We start from the raw sequence: 12975 nt of genomic DNA, 5'->3' as shown, positions 1-12975 counted from the left end.
ATTATCTCAAGTATTCTCTTGATGCGTATTATGTGGTTTCATTAATCAAGACCGGAGAGCATCCGCATTGGCCCTTATTTAAAAAAAAAAAAAAACAATAGTTAAGATAACAATGATACTATTTTGGTGAAAAATCAATAATACACGTAATGTAAAAAATTTCTAGCTAACTTTTAGACAATTTAGCTAAAAGAAATAACTTTAATTGTTAGAGAAATGCTCTAAGGTCGTCCTAAGACTCTAATATTTTGACGTGTTACTTAGGCTCTACTTAGTAATTTATAATATTGAAATTCAAAATTATTTATTTATTCTCAAAGTAAAAACGAAAGATAACAAGTGTAAAACTACAAACTAACTACAATTCATGCAGAAAAAAGAAAAAAAACTTCTCCAAGACCATGATTTCTACCCAAAATTGTGAACTACTATAGCACATGAATTTTAGTCAAAATTGCATTCAAAAATACAAAAATTACATATCTTCTCGAATCAGCATGCCACGCATGTGGACCCAAGCCACAACTACTCTCTTGGGGCTTGCAGAAGTAGGCATGGTGTGGAAAGTTACGGAAACACATATTGCTCGTCTATTGATTCAGCGTCATCGGTGGTCTTGGTCTTGGGCCCGATATTCAAGCCTGATAACTTGAATCAATAGCGAATTAGTGAATATGAGATTTGGGCCAAACTCTTTTCCTTAAAACTCAAAGCCCAAAGAATACTCAAAGCCAAAGAAAATAGGCAGCCCAAGCATTTTTTATCCTTCTGCTGGCTTCAGTTTCTTTCCCTGCGGCTCTTAAATACACTACTCAACCCAAAGATCCTTGAGACAGCACAATCAAGCAAAACCCATAAAACTTAGAAACACCTATAGCAAATCAAGATGTCAAGCCTTCAAGCATAAGTCTAACTTTTAGCTATTTTCCCAAAAACCTCCTTCAAACCCATCTTCCAGAAACCCAAATCCAGAAAACCCCCAAATTCTCTCACCGCAGTGTGTTTCTAGCTCCCACACCATGCTTCATGTTGTTAAGCCCTATTCATTATCTGAATCCACGCACAAAGTCTTCCCAATAATCGGATTATTGGGTTGATTTTGGCCTAGTCAATGTTTAATTCAAAAAGGACCCTCACACCTTGTTAAAAAAAATTAATAGACTTATCGTCCTTGTTAAAAAAAATTAATGTGAAGTACAATGAAAAGGTTAACAAATTTAGTGAACAAGTCGGTGTAAACCTGTAGTATTAGCTTTATTGCTACAAAAACATGGAAAAGAAACCCTAAAACTGAATATGGTTAAAAATATTTGGTTAAGTGCACTCGACCCCAAGTTAGCAACCCAATGAAGAAGACCCTTCATTCAATCGAGTAAAGAAGGCTATTTCACCACGAAAAATGAGTGATGTTGACTAAAGTTTTGTGTATGAAATAATTCGGGGTGATGTTGCAAACTTAGATTAAGTAGAGCCGTAGAGTAGGGTCTCGAACACTAGATGTTTCCAAATAAATTGGGTTAATTAATTAGTTATATATTTCAGCTTGCGTATGAATTGCATAAAGGTATGTTGAATATGGTTTCCATTAATTAGGCTTTATAGTAATGATATTCTACAAGACAAGCCTAGTCACACATTATTTACACTTGAAGATAAACACATCCCTTTACTCCTTTAGCCAAAACAAAAACGTCTAATACAGGTTTCCTAAACCTGTACTTAATAGAAAGTTACACACACACACCTATATATATGTGGTTCATGAGATATACCACTTGTGTGTCCACATTGTTCATACTTCATAGTAAACAAAACTAGGTAAGCCCGATAAAACTAAGATTTTCGAATTTATTTGACTTTTTCCGAGTCTAAGCTTTGACAAAGCCATTCGTCTTATGCATGCCTGCGACTTGATAAGAAACAAATTAATGAGTATTAATCTCCCTATCCGTTTTTGTAAAAAAGATTTGATCAAGGAGGCTAACATGAATGACGAGTTAGACCCAACGTACAGTAAAATCGAAATGAAACTCATTTTAGCTCATTTTTCATACTAAAGAAGCCGGTTCTAACTCTCAGAACAAGGCACATTAAACAGAATTCTTTGATAATATATAATAAAAAAAATGAAAAAAAATAACTAAAAGGACTATAATTCTCTACTTAAAAACTGAGTTCCCCTTATGAACAGTGCAGCGCGTGTGAACAATGTTTCTTTGCCCCTTTGTCATTTTGGCACCTGACTTGCATGCAGCGATGGTTTTGGGGGTTTGCAGAGAGCGATTAAGGGACATACGGTTTCGTTTCCATAGAGTGACAATGAGAGGGAGGGAGGGAACAATGTTTCTTTGGCCCTTTGTCATTTTGGCACCTGGCTTACATGCAGCAATGGTTTCGGGGCTTGCAGAAAGCGATTAAGGGACAGATGGTTTCATTTCCATAGAGTGACAGTTGGAGGGAGGGGGGGGAGCGAGAGAGAGAGAGAGAGAGAGAGGTCTTCTGCCTCACCGTTGTTTCCGCGACTGAGAGAGGCCGAGAGGAGGTAACAGCCTACATGGATCTACAAAATCCAGGTCGTCTCGTAGTTATAAGGCTAAAACAATAGGGATTTTACAAAAACTTCTATCAAACTACGTACGGACTATCTTATATATTATGATTAATTTTGGGAAAATTACTAGTCCCCCCTGTACTTTGGGTGCGTCTACAGTTCAGTCCCTAACATCCTAATTTTAACAAATAACTCCCCAAACATTCAAATCTCATACAATTTGGTCAAAAATGACCATTTTACCCCTCACTTCTGATAGCCATGGCACCACAGAAAAGCTAGGGTTTGAAGAATAAGCGAAGAACTTGGGAGAAGACGAATGAGAAAGAGAAACACACCAAATTTTCTATTTCACAAAGCTTTCGTACATCCGGAAATTAGAGACTGTTTTTCTATTTGTACAATTCAAGTGAGCTAACTACACGTAACTAACTAATTACAAACTAATTAGCATGACTAACTAATTAGTAACAGATGAACTAATTAGTTAGCTTAATAGCTGGAAGAAGCTGGCATACGAGACGAAGCAGCTGACATATGAGACGTGTCCCAGCAACCTTTCGAAACTTCTAGAGTCTATTAACCAACTAACACCCCTCCTCAAGCTTATCTAGGGTTACTAGTATGAGATTGACACAATGTGTTTGAAATATTGGTGAAGGCAATCCTTTTGTCAAGATATCTACAGTTTGTTTTGTGGTAGACACATATTCAAGACAGAGATCATTATGCTGCACACGTTCATGAACAAAGTGAAAGTCATTGTCCAAGTGCTTGATCTTAGAATGAAACACAGGATTAGATGCCAAGGCCAAGGCTGACAGATTATCACACTTAAGTAAAGGAGCACGAGGAATCTTAACTTTCAAATCACACAACAAGTGTCTGATCTAACTAATCTCAGCAGCAGTGTTAGCTAAACTCCTATATTCAGACTCAGTGGAGCTGCGTGATACACTACCTTGCTTCTTGGACTGCCAAGACACTAGACACAAGCCAAGATATACAACAAACCCACTAGTAGAACGCCTTTGTATTACTTCACCAGCCCAATCAGCATCACAAAAAGCATTAACACACACAGCAGTATTCAAGGTACCACTAGAACTATAGAACAACCCATTATGCAAAGATCCCTACTAATATCTCAATTTTTTTTTAACTGCAGCATAATGAACATTTGTGGGGTTTGTCATGAACTGACAAACAGTATTGACTGCATATGCCATATCTGGTCGTGTGAATGTCAAATACTGTAAGGCACCTACAATGCTTCTATACATAGCAGGATCTTTGAGAGGAACTCACCTTGATCTTTTGTCATTTGATAGTGAGGAAGACAAGGTGAGCTGCAGGCTTTGATGGTATCCATTCTTGTCTTTGCAAGCAAATCTTTAGCATATTTAGTTTGACTCAAGAATATGCCTTGTTGAACTTTGGTTACCACCAGTCCAAGAAAATAAGATAAGGCACCGAGATCTTTCATGTCAAATACCATACTTAGCTCAGAGATAACCGCATGAATACTTGCAGTATCTGATCCTGTAATTACAATATCATCGACATACAATAGCAAGGCTATCATTCCTCCTGCAGTATGTCTAATAAAGAGACTTGGATCAGAATGAGAAAAAGTAAATCCCAGACTTGGTAGGAAACTAGTAAACTTCTCATTCCATGCTACAAGCATACATAATCAAGATGCATAGAGTCGACAAAACCTTGTGGTTGAGCCATATACACCTCTTCCTTTAAGTCTCCATGTAAGATCGAAGGCATTTTTAACATCCAACTTTCTCAACTCCCAATTGTTCATGGCAGCGAGAGCCAATATAACTCTCACAGTGCTATGTCTCACAACAGGACTGAAGGTCTCATCATAATCTAGACCTTTGGTTTGACTAAAACCTTGAGCTACCAACCTAGCTTTATATCTTGACACAGAGCCATCTAGATTTTTCTTAACTTTATATATCCATTTTCTGCCAACTACATTTTTGTTCTTTGGACATGGAACTAAAGACCAAGTACCTTGCTTATTTAAGGCTTCAATCTCCTCCAACATAGCCTGATCCCATTCAGATTTGCCAGAAGCTGCCTTGAAAGATCTAGGTTCCACAACATCACTAATGTCAGACACAGCAGTGAAACCACTAAAGAAAGGATATTCATCATATAGTTTCTGTTGTGCAATAGCAGAAAAACAATAGAAGTCTTCAAATGTTTTCTGCTTAACAATTCCATTCTTAGCTCTAGTCATCATAGAGTGATCATTGTAATTTTGATTCACAATAAAGTCAAGCTCTTGAGGAAGATTTTCAGTAGTAATATTGCCACCAAATTGTAAGGCATTATTCTCATTTGCATTAAGACCACCAATTGAAGAATTATTCTACTCAGCAATTCCTGCTTCAGGAATACCACTATTTTCATCACTACTCACCTTATTCTGCATATTAACTTGATCACCATTAACTTGATCACCATTTGTGTCACCACTAATGCTCACCTCATTGCTAGTTTCATTATGCAGATCATTTGAGCATTTGAAGCACCAATAACCTCATCAAAGTAGTTCACATCATTACTCATATCATCACCTGCATCACCTATTGCACCACCACTCGAATTACCTAAACTACTACTATCACCATTGTCCCCCTCCAACTCAGTAGGGACCTCACTGAGTGGACAAGGAGAATGAAGACCAGTCATCTGTGGGGGAAGAGTAGTAAAAGTGGCAGAAAAGGGAAAGAAGGTGATTGGATTAGGTGGGTGTGACACAAGGTGAGGAGAAGACAAGAAGGGAAAACTGGTTTCATCATGGATTACATATCTAGACATCCAAAGTTTATTGTGAGGAATACTATAACAGAAAACACCTTTGTATCCTAGTGCATATCTCAAGAACACACACTTGGTAGTTCTGGGATCTAACTTATCATGATTGTTGGGTCTAAGATATGGATAACATGATGAACCAAAAATTTTAAGCTGCAAGATATCTGGAACTTTATGGAACACAAGTGCATAGGGTGAAGTCATGTTCAATGATTTACAAGGCATTCTGTTGATGAGATAACAAGAGTGAGCCACACTATGGAACCAAAAGTGTTTAGGAAGGCCTGCAGTGGACAATAAGGAAATAGCTGTTTCCACAATGTGCCTATTCTTCCTTTCAGCAACACCATTTTGCTGAGGGGTATATGGACAGGTAATATGATGTAAGATCCCTTTTGAATCAAGAAAGTTATGAATGGCTTTGCTATTGAACTCACCACCCCCATCAGTTTGAAGAATTTTAATAGTTGAATGAAACTGTGTGTGCACAAAGGCATAAAATTTGACAAATTGGGCAAGAACATCAGATTTATTGATAAGTGGAAAGATCCACACAAATTTTGTACAATCATCAATGAAGGTGACATAGTATTTGTATCCCTCTATGGATAAGCATGGGGCAGGTCCCCAGACATCAGAGTGCACTTTATGAAAAGGCACAGGACTTTTGGATACAGATTCAGTAAAGGCGGTCGATGCATCTTGCCTTCTAAACAGTAGGTACAAACATAATTTAGGCCTGTAAATGGACCGGGTTCGGATCGGATCGACCTAAATCCAAATCCGTTTACTAAAAAAAAAATTCGATCCAAACCTGCTCCGTTAACCCGACGGATCATTGATACCTCGATCCAAATCCGTATCCGTCGGATTAACGGATACCCGATCTGCTAATCCGATCCGTTTATAATTTCAAATATTTTTAAATTTTAAATAGTAATATTAAATTTATATCATAATATCTCATAAGATATTAATAAAATATTAAAATAACATGATCTACATGAAGAGTATCACCAAAAATAAAATTACATTATCAAAAATAAAATTACGAAGACTGCTTCTTAGATTTCTGCAAAAAAGTAATATTAGAAATCTTTAATATTTTATATTTTATATTTTTAAAAAATAATAATATATTAATAAAAAATAATATTTTTTTATTACTAAAACGGGCCGGATCATTAACGGATCGGATCGACCTAAATCCAAATCCGATCCGTTTATTAAACGGGTTAACGGATTCGGATCATTAACGGATCAACGGATCAAAATGTTCGATCCAAACCAGTTTAATAGCTACGAATCTGGAGAGGGTCCGGATCAAAATCCGGTCCATTTACAGGTCTACAAACATTACTAGGGGCTGATCTAGGAAGTTTTATTTGGGAACAAGACATCATTTTGGACATTATAAGTGGAGAAGGATGTCCTAACCGTTGGTGCCAAACTGGATATGATGTGGAGGAGCTAACAAAGGCAGTGTGAGACAATTCAGGTATTGAAGCAACTGGTGGTATCTTGAAGAGAAAGAGACCCTCTTCACTACTCTTTCCTTGGTAAAGGACTGTTTTGGATGCTTTGTCTTGCACAGCAATATCTTTTTCATCAAGTGTGATGAAGCAGATCTCTACACAACTTTGTAAAAGACAACAGGTTCATGGCTAGATTAATTGGGAACATGTAACACTTTGTTCAGTCTTAAGATATGATCAGCAGGTTTAATATAGCTAGAACCAGTATCTGAAACACTCAAACCTGTACCATTACCAATGGTGATCTTGTTGTCAGAGGTATAGGGTTGAGCAATGGTGAGATTTCGAAGATCAAAAGTCATATGATGTGTAGCACCAGAATCTCCTATCCACACTTCATTATTAATGTGAGCATTTGGTGGAGCAGATGGACCAGCTTGATTCATTGTATATCCAGATGTAGATGTTGAAGCACCAGTACTTGGATGAAAGCTACCTGGGAAGCAAGAGCTAGACGCTCCAGTAGGCACAAGATATCCACCTTGAGATTGTTGAAGGCTACCATTGTAACCTCCAGAAGACTGTGTAGTCAAAGCAGCAAGAGAAGCAGGAGGCTCAGATCCTTGATAGGCAAAGTTGGTTCAATGAGTGCAATTCAATGCAACATGTCCCTTTAAACCACAGATTTGGCAAGTAGGAATGGACATAGATGGATGGTCAGCAGGTACATCAGTTCTGTAAAAATAGTTTACTGCAGTGTGACCCTTCTTGGAGTAGATTTTGCACTCAGGTGATGGACCATTGCCTGAAGGCCTGTTTTGAGGCAGTGTAGCTTGTTGACCCTTGTACTCAGGATTCTGATAGCAAGTGCTTGTAAGATGACCATGTTTTCCACAAATTTGGCACTTGTGAACACGAAAGCATGTGTCCACAGTGTGTCCCTTCTTCCCACACACTTGACATTCAGTACTGCCACCAATTAGCTTTCCATCTCTTGCTTTACCATAACCCTTGTCACCCCATCCTCTAGTATCTCCATCTCTCTCCCTATTCATTCACCCATCTCCTCGAGCCACCATAGCACTCATGTTAGAGTGAAGAGAAAAACTGCCTTAAATGCGCCTTTCTGCAGAAAGCAATTGACACCTTAAGTCTCGAAGAGTGATAGGTGTTTCTCTACCCTCAATCACAGTTCTAACTGTTGAATACTCTTCTGGTAGTCCGTTCAAGATAATAATGATAACATCCTCCTCTGGAATAGTAACTTCAACAGATAAGAGTTGGTCACGAGCACTCTTTACACGCTGTAAGTACTTCTCAATAGATTCACCTCCTTTGCGAAGAGTTTGTAATTCAGTTTTGAGCTGCATGATACTCACTCTTGACACAGCAGAAAAACGTTCTTGAAGTGCAAGCCAGGCTTGCCTAGATGTTTTACAACCAATAATCACATCCACAACATCTTCATCCAGTGTTGCCATAAGTAAACTCAAAAGAGCCATATCAGTTTGTTTTCAGGCTTTATATGCTGCAGTTTCTTCATTAGTAACCTAACCTTCTGTGGTAAGTGCATAGCGAGGTGGAGCCATCTCACTACCATCATAGTGTCCAAAGAGACCATTTCCAGCTAGAATAGACTCAAACTGAAAGCTCCATTTTATAAAGTTTCGTTCCCCAAGTCGCATAGTAATCACACTCAACAAAAAGTGTACATCAGAGTGAGTAAGAGCAGGTGCCATGAGAGATTACACTTCTACAGGAAGCAAGAAATGTAACAACTTCAACAAGTTCCTTACCTTAAAAATGATCACAAATTCACAATTTACCTCCTTAGAAGAGTAATCACTTCTACAGGAAGCAAGAAATGTAACAACTTCAACAAGTTCCTCAACTTAACAATGATCACAATTTACCTCCTTAGCTCCGGTAATCTACCTCAACTTGTACGAATTTTGCACTCAAATTACTCATCATCAACTCAGTTTACTCAGATTTTTGCTCTATATACAAATCAACTCCTCAATTTACTCATTATCAACTCAATTTTCTCAGATTTTGCTCTACGAATCAACTCATCAATTTTCCTGCTCGTTAACTCAAATTTTACTTAGCTGAACGCAGTGTTTCAAGATTTAAACACAATTTTGTCCATGTTTGTTCAAGAATTTAGCTCAGAGGACACAAATCATGTTGTAGAAGAACAAAGACAAGTGCGATTCACCTTTAGAAGATCAGCGAGTACAAAAGTAGCTTCGAATCGAAACCTGAAGTGGAGCAACACTAAATCCAAGCCTTGAAGATGACCAAGGCTCCAAATCGCAATCGAAATGTAGTGAGATCTGAAATCACAAATAGTGAGCACTTGCACAAAAATATTGGATGTGTAAGTAGGAATCACAGGTCCTGGATCTATGGATGCTCTGATACCATGATAGCCATGGCACCAAAGAAAAGTTAGGGTTTGAAGAATAAGCAAAGAACTTGGGAGAAGACGAATGAGAGAGAAAAACACACCAGATTTTCTATTTCACAAAGCTTTCGTACATTCGGAAATTAGAGACTGTTTTTCTATTTATACAATTCAAGTGAGCTAACTACACGTAACTAACTAATTAGCATGACTAACTAATTAGTAACAGATGAACTAATTAGTTAGCTTAATAGCTGGAAGCAGCTGGCATACGAGACGAAGCAGTTGGCATACGAGACGTGTCCCAACAACCTTTCGAAACTTCTAGAGTCTATTAACCAACTAACACCTCGTTTTTTATTTTTTTTCCTCTCTCTCTCTCTCTCTCTCTCTCTCTCTCTCTCTCTCTCTCTCTCTCTCTCTCTCTCTCTCGCATATATAATCATTTTACCTGCTCCACCTCCTTACCCGACGCCGCCTTCCTGCCTTCCGTCCTTACCGCCCTCAAGGGCATCGCCGTCGACCTCAGGGCCACCCTAAAAACAATGTCGTTTTACTCCAAAGGAAAAATCTTCGTCCTCATCCACTGCCTCTCCCTATGCAAATCCCTCAATGAAAACACCGTCGTAGTTTCTTGCTGGCTCGTCCTCCTCCCCGATCTCCGCAAAAAAATCGCCGATCTTTCCAGAGACATGAAGCAATCTCAATTTAAAGTAAGTGAAGTAATCCAAGCTCTGTTAATCAATTTCTCATTGTTCTTCGAAATTGAACTTCAGTATTGAAATTTAGGTCACAGAGAACGAAGAGAGAGTTTACCACACGCTTCGGAAAGAAGGAAAACCGATGCAGACGAAGACCAGCAAAGCTGTTGAGATCGCGATTATCATGGATTTGGCTCGAGCTCTCGGAATTGAGCCCGAAAATCACTCCGAGTTGTCTAAGCAAATCAAGATCCTGAGAAACGACGTCGCATGCTCGAATTTGGCGTCAAAACGCTGGATTTTGGTGTCGTTGGAAAGGATTGTGAGGAATTGGGTAGTGCAGCGCGATTTCACGAAGGGCCTGGAATTCGAAGACGACACTCAAATATCTCCATTCAAGAATTTTCTATGTCCTTTAACGAAGGAAGTGATGAGAAACCCGGTGGTGCTCCAGTCGTCGCAGACGTACGAGCGGTCAGCCATTCGGTACTGGTTTGACCGATGTTTGGACGACGGCCGAGAACCGACTACTCCGGTCACCGGTCAAGTGCTTCAGTCAATGTAGCTGAAACCGAACAATGGACTAGCCGGACCCATTGAGGAGTGGGTGAATAGGAAGTCGAGATTCTGGTCAAAATTGGGGTTCAAAAGCTCAGTGAAGAGCCTTTAATGGTGGAGTCGGGTGAGGAGGTGGAACAGGTATAATAAGAGAGAAGAGAGAGGGGGGGAAAAAAACTGAGGGGTAAAATGGTCATTTTGACCAAATTGTATGAGATTTGAATGTCTGGGGAGTTATTTGTTAAAATTAAGATGTTAGGGACTGAACTGTCGACACACCCAAAGTACAGGGGGGACCAGTAATTTTCCCATTAATTTTTTTTAAAATCTCTAATCAAAAGTTCTCTAGCATTTTCATTCACATCAAGCTTACCCACACAATCCAGTCCAACAACAAAAACAACGTTCATGCATACAATTGTCAGTTTGTTCTGTAGCAAGGGCGGATCCAGGATCTCATGTTCGGGTGAGCTAGAACAATAAGCTAATTTTTTTCTTGCACATAGATTTTAAAATGGTTGAGTTTATTTTTAATACACATTTGATCAATTAACATTAAGTTGTACCAACTATAAATAAATGAATTTAGAGAAATGCAACTCATTTACTATACTCAATCTTATCATGAAAAATAAGAGATAAAGTTAGAAATATTGTTATGTGTAATTAGTAAAAGCGAATAGACCTAGCTATAGAAAAAAAAAATGAAATTACTAAAAGAAGAAAGAAAGAAAAGGAAAAAAAAAAGAAAAAGGAGGAACTAATAAAGAAAAAGAAGAAACTAACTCTATTGATGATTGAACCAATAGTTCACGGTCGAAATTTTCTCAGTGGTCGATTTCTGTAGTTACGTCTTCGATATTGTAGTGATATCTGCACATATTCGATCAAGTAAGGATTTTGAAATTTGCTGATGAATTCTTAGGATAGTATGTCTTGGGGAGGTTTGTTGGCATGAATTAACAGGTCCTTACAGTCTAGTTTTTGATATTACCTCATATGTGGGAAATTTAATGTAAGCATGGTACATTCATAGTATATAGGCGGTTTTAGGAGAAATTTGGGTTAGGCTCCTCAATTTGGTATTATAGGGGTTATAAGCATGGTGATTTACACCCGCCGCGTGATTGGGCGGGTGAATCACTTAGTGGTCTAATTCTTGAACTTTATGCCAATTAGAACGAGTTAGAGACTCTTGAACTGGCCCTAACTCTCTCTAATTGAGTTTGTGTGACCATTGAAATGACACATTAATACTGTAATTGAGAATATATGGTCCTTGAGCCTTGAACCACCTAGGATACGACTACCGCCTAATCAAGAATTTTGCATCTACATTAGATTAGCTTCCGGCACATAGGATTTGGGTGAAGGAACCTCCCTAACACCCAACACTCTCTTGTCTTGAATTTTTCGCAAACTATTTTAGCATTGCATTTTTCATTTTTAGCAATTTTCTATTTTTAGTTCTTAAATTTAGTTTAAGTCTTCACAATTAAAAATCACAATTTCAGATATTTATTACTAAGATAATTTGTATTTGTGCTTAGTTGTCCGTAAGGTAGCTAGCCTTGTACATGAATCCCCCATTGTTCTGTAGTGAGTACTTTAGCCAAGGAAGAAGATATTGTAGTGAGTATTTTTTTTGTTTTTTTTTTGAAGGGGTTTGGAACCCAGCCAAACTGGGAGGTAGTGAGTCCTTTAGCCAAGGAAGAAGATACTGGTCAGATTTTTTCACCGCATTGAGTATATCTAATGCAAGCTTAAAGCCCTCCTTGTTAAGAGATACTTTGTTATATGCCCTTATATATTACTGGTGATTGTTCCACTTAGATCTCCTTAATTTTTTATTCCCTTCCCTATGTTAGTGGTGCATCTGACACCCTTAATTTATCAATGTCGTCGAGTGCCAAACAACTTGATATGCTAACAAAAACGGTTGATAAACTCCATCCCGATTGAGTTTCGATCATAAACAAGAATTTAGATTAACTGTGTTACAATATATATTGAAGGCATGTCATGCCTATTAATAAAAGAAAACCCTATTAATTGTTCACAAATTAATTTTTAAATAACTTGACAATATATGAAAAAAAAAGTTGTAATGTCATCATATAGATGATGTGGTGTTAGCTCAGTGATTAGAGCATCCACTACCTATGTACGAAGTCATGGATTCGAGTCACCATAGGGGTAAGAGTGAAATTCTTTGATCCTTTAAAAAAAAAAAAATTAATAATAATGGATGATTGGATATATTCAGATCAATAATATGATCATAATTAGTGTCGTATTATGAGATTGATTTGGTCAACATACAAGGATTATTTCATGTTTATTAATGGCAAAGAACATTCTTAACCAATGAAACTTCACAACAAAGCCCTAATAATTAGGTGATCGATTATCCTCATTCGTCCCAACAATCAAGGTCGT

The sequence above is a fragment of the Rosa chinensis genome, chromosome 5 (assembly GCF_002994745.2).
Source record: "Rosa chinensis cultivar Old Blush chromosome 5, RchiOBHm-V2, whole genome shotgun sequence".
NCBI classification, from domain to species: Eukaryota; Viridiplantae; Streptophyta; class Magnoliopsida; order Rosales; family Rosaceae; genus Rosa; species Rosa chinensis.
Note: the sequence above shows the minus strand (reverse complement) of the source record.